Genomic DNA, 13714 nt, shown 5'->3' with positions numbered 1-13714 from the left:
CTTCCCCTCCCTTTTTCTCCTTCCTTTTTCCTCTCTGCCCTTTTTCCCTTCTCCTTTCCCCTTTCTCCCCGCAACCCCTCTCTCTCTCCAGTACTAGGGATTGGACTCAGGGAGTGCTTGGCCACATCCCAGCCCTTTGTTGCCCAGGCTGATATCAAACTTTCCATCCTCTTGCCTCAGCATCTCAATGGCTGAGATTACAGGCATGTGTCACCTCTGTCTCTTAATCTCCCTCTCTTACCCACATACAAGGCCTTCTAGGCCAAACTATAGACTGGGAGAAAATACTCCTAAAATGTACATTTGATACAAGACTTCTATCCAGAAACATAAGAAATTAGTTCCAACCAGTAAGACCAGTGACGTACCTACCAATGACCAATGACCTTACTTTGTAAATGGGCAAAAGAGCAAAATAAGAGATAGACAATAGGAAGAACGGAGATAGCTCTTTCTCAAAGGGGAAGGGGATCAATGGATGAGGAAGGTGGAGGACAGGGAGGGGAAGGGGGTGAAAAAAGGAATTCAGATGTGCTATGTACTTGTACCAACTCCTCACAAGCAATATAAACATTATATACTACAAATATGTACCAAAACAAGGAAAAGGATTATGAGATGGAAAAGAGGGAAAGGAAAGAGGATGAAAAAAGGAAGAAAGATGTATTCCGTACATGTACCAACTTCATACAAAGAATGTAAACAGTATGTACTACAAGCATGCACTAATAAAAAAGTTAAATATATATTTACCAAATGACACAGCTATCCTACTCCTAGATATTTACCGAAAACTTTAGAAACATACACATCCATTGAAAGATGTATACACAAAAGTTTATAGCAGTTTTATTTGTAGCAGCAAAAAAACAGAAAAAATAATTATCCATCAACAAATGAATGGGTAAACAAATCATGGTTTACACTTTATCGATACAATGGAACACAACTTAACATAAAAAGAAACAAATTATCAATAAGCCAGGCATGGTGGTGCACAGCTGTAATCTCAGCATTAAGAGGGCTGAGACTGGATAATTGCCCATGAGTTCAAGGCCAACTTGGGCTACACAGCAAGGCTGTGTCTCAAAAAACCAAAAAAATAAAATAAAATATGATATACACATGACCCTTAAAATAATTATGCTAAGTGAAACAAGGAGGACCCCCAGCAAAGTGCATAATGTATAATTATATAAACTACTAAAAAATGCAAAGTGGAGGTGAGTGTGTGGCTCAGTGATAGAGCAGGTGCCTAGCTTGAGTCTAGGCCTTGGGTCACAGAGAAAGAGAGAGAGAGAGAAGAAAGGAAGGAGGAAAAGGAGAGGAGGGAGGGAGGAAGGAGGAAATCATAATCTTCAGTGACAGACGGCAACCCATTTATTGTCTGGGAATGAGAGAAGATGGAGCTCGAGAGGGACAAATTACAACTGAGGGGATAAAGGACATGTCATTATCTTAAGTGTGATGATGCTCTCAACTTACCAAAACTGGTCAAGCTTACCAAATTGTATGCTTGAAATATATGCAGCTATACCTCAATAAAACTAGGAGGAGGAGGAGAAGGGGCGGGAAAAAGGAGTAGGAAACCAGGCCCACAGTCCAACACTCGCACGTATTTGTACACACAGAGTACCGAATTTCTATATGGCCTCTAGGGCAGCCTCAAGAAACTCCCAACTCGTGATTCCCTCTGCTAAGGGCAACAAAGCTACTTGTCATTCACTCGGCATTTTTCTAGAGTATTCCCTGTGTTCCTGGCTTGCGCTAGGCACTGGCATGCACAGGTAAGACAGAAATACTGTCTCTGCCTAGGATATCTGTTCTAGCAGGCACAGTGTGACCTTCCCCAAATTTAACCAAAGCACTTAGCCCCACGTCCCAGCCCTCCAACCAAGCTCCCTTCACAAGAGCCATTTGAGCCCTTCTTGGATGTGACTTTGTTTCTAGCCTTTCCGCCACTTGGGAGAAGTCTTCAATTAGCTCACAGCTCCAGCAGAATCTCTTTATCTGTGCTAAACAAACATCCAAGCAGAACCCCATCTGATTTCTAATAACTGACTAATGGGATCCGAGTCAAGTCTTCATGGAGTCATAGAAATGCAGGGCAGGAAAGAAACTGAAGGTTTCAAAGTCCAACATCTGTGTGAATGAAGTACCATTTCTCTGAGTGACCTTCCCGTTGGAGGGAGCTCAAGACCAAGAAATGGGAGAGGGAATCTCTGGAAAACAGAGAAGTTACAAAGTTCTTTCTTTTTAACTGTGGATAAGAGGAACCTGACATTTATTAATTACCTGTTATTGCTAATCCTGTGCTGAGGCTTCATGCATGAGAGGTCTCTAATCTAGTTCATTCTTTTTCTTTTTATTTTAAAGATAAAAGGGGGGAAACATTAACAGACATACAACATTTTACAACATATCACAAGCACAGTACAGACAATACAGAGTTACAAACAAAGTGGTAGGGAATTAACAATGCTTGTTGTATTACATACTGATATGCATTCTTAGACAGATTTGTTCCCACGAAGCTAGATTAGTCATGATGCACATTTCTATTACTGAGGCATCAAAGGGCTAGAGAAGTAACTTCCCATAGTTGCAGAATGAGTCTATGGTAGAGGTCAAGAAGCCAGTCCGGGCACATTCACCTCTGCCCTGTGCCTTCACTGTCAACTATTCAGGGAGCAGGATAAGAAGGTCTATCGCTGCCTCGACTGGGATCCTGGTCTCTCTCCCCTAGATGGCTGGCCTCCAGGGCCCCTCACAATACCTATTCCTGGCCAGTCCTAAAGACTCTGAACACTGCCTTCTCTCAGGGACACAGTTCCAAAGGGAAGTCCTCCTGTGGAAGTGGGAAGGGCACCCCTGCCCTAGCCTCTGAGCTCAGCATGGTGCCTGGGTCCTGGGCTCTGTGAGAAGCTATGGAATCAGAAGAGCATCCCTAAAGAATGGCTTTGAGCTGGGCTTGAGGTGGATCTGAGAGTGGGGAGACAGTAGGAGTAGCAGCAGGAAGACAATGTCAGAGTGCGATAGGGAAAGTGGAAGGGAGTGGCATAAAGGGAAGATGGCTGATTGTCTTGGTTACTTTTCTCTCATTGTTGAGACAAAGTACCTGACACCCAAAATTAAGGAAGGAAAGGTTTATTTAGCCCAGTTTGTGGAAGTTTCAGTCTATAATCAGCTAGCTCCAAGGCGGAGTGGCACATGGCAGAGGGCAACAGTTCATGCGGGGCAGGGAGATAGATAGCAAAAGCAACAAGAGCACAAGGGAAGGAGCAGCAAGCGGGCTCTTTCCCTCTTTTACACGGTATGCGAACTACCCACCCCAGGGCAGGTGCAGCACTCACACCCCATAGTCCCAACATTGGACAATGACCTTGGACACAGCACATCCAAGGTCACTTCGGGACGTTTCTGTAGTCAGAAATCATCAAAATTTTCTCCAGCTTTAGCTCACTCTGTCCAGGACCAGGGCCAATAATCTTGCTCTGAAGAACCCAGCTAAGAGCTTAGTTGGGAGGAACAGACATACGCAGGCCTCCTCTGAGAATTGGGTAAGACAGAGTGAGAGAACAAAAGGACAAGAAATGGGATGAGGAGAATTTGGGCTCTGAGATCAGAAGTTGGTACTTCAGTCTCCATAACAGCTGGGGGAGTTGTATACATTCCCCATAACTCAGCTTCCTCTTGGATAGGGATGCTCTCTTCCCCTGGGCTGCCAGGAGACACCCATGACGTCAGACAGCCCTGTGCTTGCATGCAGTGTAGTATGTGTCTCAGTACTCGGAACAAAACAGGGGTGCACTGAGCCTGTGGAGAGGAAGGAGGCAAGAGCAAGCGGCACTGTGGGTGACGGCTATACAGGCGCTTTCATACAGAGGCTGCCAACAGGCCATCCCCCTCTTTTCAGGCAGGCAGGATTTAATCAATCCCTCTCTGGCAGATGAGAAAATGGCCCAGGGGTGGAGGGTGGGGCGGGTAACGACGTGTCTGAGGTTGCAGGCTAACAAGTGGCAGAACTGGAAATGAGCCAGGCCTGACTCTGAGGCCAGTGCTGGCCCTGAGTTGTGACTGCTCCCAGGAGGCCCAGGGCCACTTCAGTGGACGGAGCAGAGGCTCCTCCCCATGGCTCTGTGCCCCAAATGGAGAGAAGAGGCTGGTGTCACAGGCCTTGGCCTCACTGCAGAGGTTATGTTTGTAGCACACCTTTGCCCACTTGTTTTCAGCCCGCCACTTCTGGAAGAGAGTTGGAAGGAGGTGAATGGCACCGTGAAGCACGGGGAGGGGGCTCACGCAGGAGAGTGGTGCTAAACTGGGCTCCTACTGAGGGTTTGGGAAAGACCCAGGATTTACTGTGTCTCTGTTCCATCACTGAAACAGCCTGAAAGAATAGGAAACTACCCTCTGCAGAGGAGTGCCTGGTCTGTGGCCTAGCTAGAGTGGAGGGCGTACTGCGCAGGGCTCATGTCCCTTAAAGTCCTCTCTCTTCCTCAGCACTGCCTCTGCCAGCTCTTTGGATTGTGCTCTAGGTCCTCTTCCTCCAGCAAGTCTTCCCAAACAATCCACCCCCCAGCAACCCTTTCTCTTGGGACCATGGGGGAGCCCATTGCTTGCATCACTGCATGACCAGCCCTGGTCTGGAGCCCTAGAGCCTGTGGATTGCAAAAACTGTTGAGCAATGCTATTGCAACTTCATTCCACTGTGAGTGTTCTTTCCGGGACAACCAGGCCTATCTGAGCAGCTGGAGGTGAGCAGCCAGTTCTCAAAAATACCATCTCGTTGCTAGATGGGTTTTTATTGAGACTGGTCTGGGATCTGCCCTTGGGGCACAACGGAACCCATGGTCTATTGTAACTGTGTTTTGAACACCTGCAGACATTCCCTGTACCCTTGAGGAGTGCAACTGGGAAGCCACATCCAACTCACTGGGGTTGCAGTCCTGACCCCACCATGTCAGGGGTATGTAACTTAGGTTCACTTTCTTCTAGTAATCCCAGTTTTCTCAATTATGAAACTTTCTATCTCACTAGGTAGCATTGGGCCTCATCTATCATATGCATTCAACACTGTAGCTTTATCTATTTTGTTCCTGAGTCATTTATCTAGGGGCAGTATAGCTAAGATGAAAGAATATAGCCTCAATGCCAGAAAGAGCAGCACCTAAGTGTAGGCTCTGCTATACAGCAGCTACATCATAACCTTGAACATTACTTCCCCTCTCTGAACCTCAGTCCGCTGATCTGTAGAATGTGGATAGCATATGCTAAGTAGGCCTGAATTGGTGAGGTTATATTACTGTTTTGGGGGTTTCATTTTATTTTTTGGTGTGGGAGACTAGAACTCAGGCCTTCAACGTACAAATGCATGAATACTACCACTGAGTTGCATCACCGTCTCAACTGCTTTGCTGTTGCTTTTTTTTGGAGGGATACAGACTGTCTATATTTTGTTTCTTCTTCCAGTGCTACCTAGTTTTATCAGACAAGAATAATAGTTACTTCACTGAGCAGTAGGCCCACTGGTGGATGTTGTGCCAATCCCCACATCAGCGCTCTAAAATTCATCCTATGATGATGTCTGGCACCTAACACTTGGGAGACACACAGTTAAGTAACCCTGTTACTAATATTTCTGTGTGCCAGGCCCTGTGCTGTGTCACACATCACCCCTCCAAACAGGCTAGAAAGCTCCCTGAGGGGAGAGGTCACATCTGGTGCATAGAGAGAGTAGACAATATGAGTTAGGTAAATGAATAGATGTAAATATACCTTTGTACTCACTCACCATGGCCAGAAGAAAACCTTACCACTTTAGGTACCTGATAAATATTTGATTAACCAGAACCACAAGAATATAAACTATCATCAGTGGCTTTAATCTGAATCCCAGAAGGCCCGGAAGCCACGTCAGTGGGGTCCCTCCTGCTAATTACAAGCTCCCCTGTGGGCCTCCTCTAAGAAAGCTCTAGGCTTCCTCTTCATTGAGAGTCCAGTTTTCCTCTGCAGTGGCCACAGATCTGCATGGTGAGACTGCTTGCCAGCCAGACCACCTCCCCTCGGCTATAAGCCTGGCCTGGCTTCTGAAGGCAGGAGCTATTCCCATCCCACTGAGAAGCTGATAGGAGCCTTTCTCATGCTGCCTCCCAAGAGGAACTTCCGTGTCAGCCTTCATAGACCACCCTCGAAGACCCTCTCCTCTGAGGCTACCGACAACCCTGTGGTAGGGAGGCCTGGCTAAGGGTGCAGAGATTCTAAGGCGTCATCCGAGATTCAGTCCTGACACCGCTGCTCAAAGTAGAGATGCACAGTTAAGGACTTGGAGTCAGGGGCCCAGAAGCAAACAAGCACAAACTGCCAGAGTTAGGCTGCACTCCCGAGCCTTGTAGGCCCGGCCTGCCCTGGGAAGAGCCTGCCTTCAGCCTTGGCTCCTTTCTGTGTCCTCCTCTGGGGACCAGCCAACAACTGCTGAGCACTGTGTGCCCCGATCAAAAACCCACATCAGAGGTCACAAACCGATGGCCTGTCACAGATATGCTTTCATATGTGTATTTGAAAATGTTACCTCCATGGCCATAATTTGAAAATTAGGTAATGTCACAAACAGATGTCTAGATTTCTATTGTTTAGATCAGTACACATGAGACCACTGGGCCCACATTCTTATGGGCAAGAATGGCAGCTACCTGATTCAAGCAAGAACTTTTCAACTGCTACAGTCTGGGCTACAAAGAGCCCAGAGAATTGTTTGCCTGTGTGTTTGAAGGCATTATATGTTTTACTGTGGCAGACAGGTTTACTAAGGACCTTAGGGTATAAGGAGCATCATTCTCTGCTTCACAGATGAGGAAACAGCAGCTCTAAGAGAAACAGTAACTTGCCAAGATTCAAACCCAAGCAGTCTGACTTCAGAGCCTGCCCAGACATTAGTCTGTGGCAAAATGGGCAAAGTATGGACAATAGGGCAAGAGTTGTGTTTTTTTCTTTCTTTTTCCAGTACTGGAGAGGGAACACAGGGCCTCACATATGATGCTAGGTGAGCATTTTACCCCTGAGCCATACCCCCAGCTTGCAGTGAGTTTTAAAAAAGTAAAATGCATTCCATTTGAAGTGGTACCTCTATGCTGATATTGTAGTCTTATTTGGAGGGTAGAGCTATTTAAGTGCTCCTCCTCTTACCATATGATAGTGAACAAACTCTAAGTGTCACTAGAAATGTCCTTAACTGACACAATAAAAAGCTGGCGGGCTGGGGATTTAGCTCAGCGGCAAAGCGCCTGCCTGGCAAGCGCAAGGTCATGAGTTTGGTTCCTGGTACCGGAGAAAAACCGAAAAACCAAAAAAAAAAAAAAAAAAAAAGCAAGCTGGCTAGCCTCGGCTGGATTCTCAAATATATGGATCTCTGTGAAACCCAAGTCCAGAGACACATGGCTTGCTCTACAGTTCTCCTGTCTCCACATGATAGCAGGCTTCTGCTCCTACTCCCAGTTAAAGTCACACAACAAAGCACTCCTCAACTCCAGCTATCTCTATCAGCCTCCTCCATCATCAGTTTTGAATTAAGCCATTCCCAAGCCCCCTCCTCAGCAAATCTACAGGGCATCTGTTCGTGCCTCTGGTTACTTTTATCTTGTTCTTCCTCAAGTTACAGGTACCTGTACCTTGTCCACCCTCATAGGCCCTAAGGCAGGAAGAGCACGGAAGAAAAGGTTGCTGACCATTAGCCTGCCAGAGGATGAAAGGCCCTTATCGATTATTGCTTCTGCCTCCCATTTCACAGGAGTGGAAGAGAAAGGGCCTGACCTCAGGCCACCCAGAGAGTGGACAGCCGAGCCAGGCTGACAACTCCATGCTGACTCCTCGGTGCTCGCTCTTTGCACTGAACCAAGCTGCTTCCTAGATGCTCCCTTTAGGTTGGCTCAGCCCCTCAGTCAGAGGACAGTGGTGGGCACGTGACAAGTTCTTCATAAATACCTCCCATTAATGATATATAGCAGCCAGGGGAACAGAGCCCCCAACTCCGTCCCCATGGCCCTCAGCTCAGTATCACCTGCATCAAGCCTTCAGTGAGCATCATCTGTTCACCAGAAGAAGCAGTGGCCTCCAGCCCCCAGTGGCTAAATGTAGAAAGTCCCCATGTGGCTGAGAAGTGCAGTTTCCATCCGATAGGGCTGTGGTTCCAGCTTGTTGAGTAATCATGGGTAAGTGCCCCCATCTCCTGGGGTGTCAGGTGCTCCTCCTAACAGGTGGAAGCCTGACAGTAGACAGGACAGAGGATCCCCCAAGCCTGCTGGATGGTTATGGGCACTAGACAGGACTTCCAAATGGAATTTAAGAGTCTTGCTTCTAGAAGCCTCCAAAGACAGGAAAGGTTCTGGTTCACCTGGAACAAATGATAGTTTGCTGGAACAGCACCAGTGTGAGCTTGGATGGTCAATCAGACATTATGACCACTTCATGAGTTACTGGGGACAAGAGCCAACAGGTCTTTAGAATTTTTTGGAAATGTCTCAGGCTGAATAGAACCCTATTATCATTATCATTATTCCCAAACTCAATGCAGGAAATAAGACAACAGTGGCACCATCTCACTAAAGCCATCCCCACCACTTGATATGTATTATGGCTTGTATCTAGATGTCCTCCTCATGCAGTCATAGGTGGGGCTTTTAGGAGGTAGCTGAATCTAGGATGTGTGATGCTGGGATCAAGGATATGATACTAGGATTAAGGGAGTGTAAGTGTTACTCACCCTAAGAGTGAGTAGCCTGGATAAGATATAAGGGACAGAAAAGGGCTTGTTGATGCTTGTCATTTGTTGTTTGCTGCTCCTGCCTGCCATGAACTGTTTCTCCTCTGCAATGCCCCTCTGCCACACCACCCTGCGTTGGAGCCAGCCAAGCATTAACTGAAACCTCTACAAACTGTGAGCCCAATAAATCTTTCCCCCTTTAATCCTGGGTGTCAGGTATTTTGCCTCAGCAATAAGAAAAGTAACTAAGACAGTAGGAAAGACCATTCCCCTACTCCTGTTTCCCCATCACCTCCATATCAGTATGCCTTACAGCTCCTAGACATTTCCCCACTCCTACATCTTTAGGTATTTGTCCCCCTCTGTTAGATGTGAGCTCCTTGGAACCAGGGATCCACTTTCTTCACTCTTCCCTACACTCCATGCAGCAGCTCAGGGCCCAGCTGATATTCAATAACAGACACCCATCAATGTTCAGCAATACTAGGGATCCCCTCAACTCCCTATTCTGGAATAAAGTTGCATTTAGGTTTTTTAGATGTAGCAGGTACAACCATTCAATATGAGGGCTGGGGACACTGACTCTCAGAGAGAAACTGACTTACCCAAGGTCACTCAGTCAGTGAGTGGGGGTTGGACTAAACGCAACCCTTCACCTCTTAGTCCAGTGTACTTCCAGCTCAGCATTCTCCAGGTCCCACAGCATGCAGCTATGGATCTCAAGTCTAACAGGGATTTAGGGAAGAGGCAAGACATGGTGATTTCTTTTTCCCTAACTGTTGCAGCAGCAAAATGCCTTGCCCTACCCTGTGGGGAACCTCCTTTATCATGCGGTCAGCCCTGGGCAGGACCCTTAGCTTCTCTACCCTGGTTTTCTCACTTACAAAATAGATAAAATTATATAGTGCCAACATATTGGAATGGTCTGAGGAGTAAATAATAGCTCCTGGGTAACACAGAGCACAGCGCATAGGAAGCACAAGAAATGGGTATCTGTCATGATTAGGGTGCAGACCCAGCCATCTTCCTTAGTAAAGTGGTGCCCACCACACGGCAGCAAAGCAGAGCTTATGGTAAACTCTGCAGCTGTGACTCATACACGCTTCAACTCAGCCAGCAAGTCCTCTGCAGCAACTGCTTGGAGAAATGCCTGATCTCTCGTCGTGAATTCTTCACAGCTTTCCTGTCCCTAAACCCCCATACATGAGCACAAGTGCACAGAGCTCATGCAACAGGAAGGTACCATTGGGAAGAAGTCGGACCTTTGGAAGAGCGTACATTTTCACCTGGGGTCAGATGAACAGGTCCACCACTTCCGTCCAGGCAGCCATGGGCACGTCACTTAATCTCTCTAAGCCTCAGCCTCCTCCTCTTTAAATTGGTACACATTGTTATGAGGATTACCTGAAATAGGGAGTGGCCTGATATCCCATAAATGATATTAAGAGAAATAAATGGTGCCCTCTTTTATTTTAGAGTCTACTTGACAAAATGTCAGCTCCAGAAGTGGCCCTAGGGCAGTCTAATCCAGTCCCCTCAGTACATAAATGGGGACATAGAGACTTTATGGGGTGCCTATAGGCCCAAGGTCACACAATGAGGCAGTAGCTGGGACCTGGTCTTCTGACTGTCTGTTGCTCACCTTTCTTGGCCCACTTGTTCTGATCTGCATGCAGCAGTGGCTGGCATGGCTCTATTCCCAGGCCTCTTCCCTTCACCGTTGGATCTTACACCAGTCAGCACCATCTGGATCCCGGGTTGCTAACATCACCACCCTCCCAGGCACGTCTGGCCCCACTGGCCCTTGTCAGGAGCTCTAGAGGAGCAGGTAAAGTATATGTTGTCCTTGTAATGGCAGTAACCATGGCATGAGTAATAGCAATAACAATGATAACCAACCCCTGCACAGTGTCCTACACTTGAAAGTCATTTCACCTCCCCATTAACACACTGCCACTTCTCCTGTCTCACTGCCTTAGCAGTGTCATTTCCTCAAAAGTACTCAATTCCACACTTAGGGAGCACCTACTTTAGGCCTAACCCTGGGTCAGAGGCTAGAGATGGAGAGGAAAAGCCTGGGCCTCTGTCAAAAGGATCTCAAGTCTAACAGGGATTTAGGGAAGAGGGAAGACATGGTGATTTCTTTTTCCCTAACTGTTGCAGCAGCAAAATGCCTTGCCCCACCCTGCGGGGAACCTCCTTTATCATGTGGTCAAAAGGCAGGTGGTCTCTATGGGACAAACTAAAGCAAGAAAGGCTGAGCGTAGGCTGAAAATGACAACACGAAGGACAATAAGAAGTAGAAAATATGAGCACCAAAATCTTGCCTCCCTTGTCTCACTGAGAGTCTAGGGAGAGATTCTGGAGAGGGCAGGAGAACAGCAGCGGGATTTGCGTGGAAGCCTGGTCACTGTTCCCCCACCAGAACACAAGATTCAGATGCTTCTGTTCCCTTAGGCCAGGACTCTGCCCATAGATGCCAGGTTTTCCAAACCTAGCTGAGCCATGTGCCTCCGTGGGGCCATCATTTGCTAGAATGGCTTCAAGCCCTCACCGTGGCGCTGTTGGTACCTCCTGACTCCCGCCTAGGCCCTCAGTCTGGTGGCCAGCACGCTCCAGCATTCATTATCCCCTGGCAGGGACACCATCTCCAAGGATGTGGAAGAGGCCGGGTGGGGGTATAATGGGAGGGGCTGAGGATTTAAGGCAGCCGCCCTCCTCCCTCTCCCTGTCTATCTCCTGAGTCCCTAGTATGTGCTAAGCCTTTATTTGATGTTTCTGTGTACATCTTGTTTAAGCCTCTCAACAACCCTCTGAGGCACGTGTCCCTTTTCCCAGGTTTACAGATGAGAAAGCTGAAGCTTGGGGAAGGGAAGGAGCTCAACAGTGTAGGGATGCCTGACACCTCCAGTACCATGAGGCCCACAAGGTCAATGTTTCACTTGAGAAGTCCGGAGTTGAAAGAGATTAACTGAGGAACCTCCAATTATTCCATGAACCTAAATTTAAACTGCTTTAGTAGAAGGTCCTCCAACCCTTAAAAGTAGCTTGAATGATACATTAAAACTGTGGAGACCACTTAATCCAACTCCTGTATTTAACAGAAAAGCAGACAGACACCCACACCTAAAGAATTTTAAGATGGCTACTTCGGCCAACTAGCAAGGGAAAGGCCTAGACTCCCAATCTCTGGCACTTTCTGTGCATGGCTCTACCTGCACAGATCCCCTTTTTCGGGGGAAGCTCCCCTAGCCCAGCCCAGCCCAGCCCACACTACCAGATGGACAGAGAAGGCCGAGGAAACAGCCAGCATATGACCAGGCCTCTCCTTGAGTCTGCAAGGCTGAGGCAGGGAATGGGGTACTTCCTCAGCCACTAGTGTTGCAAATAGCGCTGCTCCCTGCTGGGGAGTGGAAGAGAAAGCAGCACATCCCATAGAAGCTCAGGGAAAACCCATGATCAGAGCTCTCACTCCAGGGGTCATGGGCATTTATTTCCAGATCTACTGCAGGGCCCTGGTGCTTCACACAGGAGCATAAGGCAAGGAAGCAGTCAATGGCACTTGACCTTGGGGTGGGTGCAGGGTTCCAAAGAGAAGCTAGCATGCTCACCAAATGTCAGAAGACAAATAGGAATGGGGAGGGGCAGTTCCCCCAACAGTTCCTCCTCATCGCCCACCTCGGGTTTCTTCCCTACTGCAATCAGCATCCTTTAATGAGTCAATTTCACGGCTGGGGGTGGGGTGCTTACGGGATGTAGAAGAATGAAGGGAGGGTAAGATGAGTCACGATCCATGCCTCCTGGCTGGTGCCCCCCAGGGAAGGATCCTACCGCAGCGAGCGTTGCAAGCTCTGAGCCGCGCAGGGTCCCCTCCCGCTGCGCCCGGCCTGCTCACCTGAGTCCGCCTGCCCGCCGCAGTCTCGCCAGCCCTCACGGCTCTGGCCCGTTTGGCGCAGCGCCTCTGCAGTCGCTGCTGCAGCCGCCTGGCCCGGATCAGCGACCTGCGGCGTGGGGAGAGACAGACAGGGGAGGTGAGGGCGGCGCGGACGCCGGCAGCTGAGCCCGGCCGCTGACAGCCCGGCCCCTGTAGCCAGGAAGCGCGGAGCGCAGGCGGCCGCCGCCGCCCGTCCGCAGCCCCGGGCCCCGGTGTCCTCGCACCCAGCGCTCTGGAATCCGCGGCGCAGCTGGGCGGTGGCCCCGGGGACCCTGGGGTCCTCGTCATCACCTGCGGAGGCTTCCATGGCTGGGGCTGCCCTGCCAGGGGCTCCGGCGCGCTCTCCGGAGCCCCGCGGGAGAGGCTGGCTGGGTGCTCGCCGGGCCGGGGCTGCCGGGAGGAGGCGGGAGGGAGAGGGGGTGCAGGGGACGAGCCCGTCGCGGCTGCGTAAGCGGCCCGTCCTCACTTTGCTTCTTAAAGAGATAGTTGTCCCTGCTTCCCGAGGCCCGCGTGGGGAGCAGGTCGTCTCTCACCTGCACGCTAGCCTGCGGAAGAGCAGGGCGACAGGCTTGCAAGAAAGGACTTTGTGACAGGCTGTGTGACTCTGCGCAGGTTCTTTTATCTCTGGGCCTCAGCCTTCTCATCTGTGACATGGGATGATGACACGCATCTCAGTCCCTGTCACACAGTGGCTCAGGTGATAAATGCTAAATTTATCTGACCACTCTTAGGAACGTTTTCCTCCCAAAACTAAGACACAGCACTGGGGTTAATGTGAAGAGCACTTGGTAGCAGAAATCTTAAATATCTAAGGACAGAAAATACTTCCTTTGTGGTTAAAACGGTGACTGGGCGGTAAGATGGAGTGATAAGCGTTCACAGCCTACAACAACTGGGTTATTGTGGGTCTTTCCCCTCTGGTCTCATCTCAGATGTTAAGGGCAACAGAGGATTAAAAAGTCAGGACTCTGGGTTTCCACCCTCATTGCTAGCCACGATCTTCAGATAAATTAGCTTGCTCTCTG

General features: G+C 49.0%; 1 protein-coding gene across 4 annotated transcripts in view; it reads right to left on the bottom strand.

The window, feature by feature from the left end:
* Snph (syntaphilin) overlaps positions 1–13203 on the bottom strand; it is a 42053-nt gene extending 28850 nt beyond the window's left edge. Inside the window, exons 1-3 of one of the 4 annotated variants that reach the window (XM_005414698.2) lie at positions 12981–13203; positions 12651–12756; positions 9361–9480 (exon numbers count right to left, since the gene is read on the bottom strand). The gene's annotated coding sequence lies outside the window, so the exon portion shown is untranslated. The other 3 variants (XM_005414699.2, XM_013510017.1, XM_013510016.1) reach the window with 3 other exon arrangements.
* Positions 13204–13714: the final 511 nt, after the last annotated feature.

The sequence above is a fragment of the Chinchilla lanigera genome, unplaced genomic scaffold (genome assembly GCF_000276665.1).
Source record: "Chinchilla lanigera isolate Chin_1 unplaced genomic scaffold, ChiLan1.0 scaffold00195, whole genome shotgun sequence".
NCBI lineage: Eukaryota > Metazoa > Chordata > Mammalia > Rodentia > Chinchillidae > Chinchilla > Chinchilla lanigera.
This window is presented reverse-complemented; position numbering and strand designations above follow the sequence as displayed.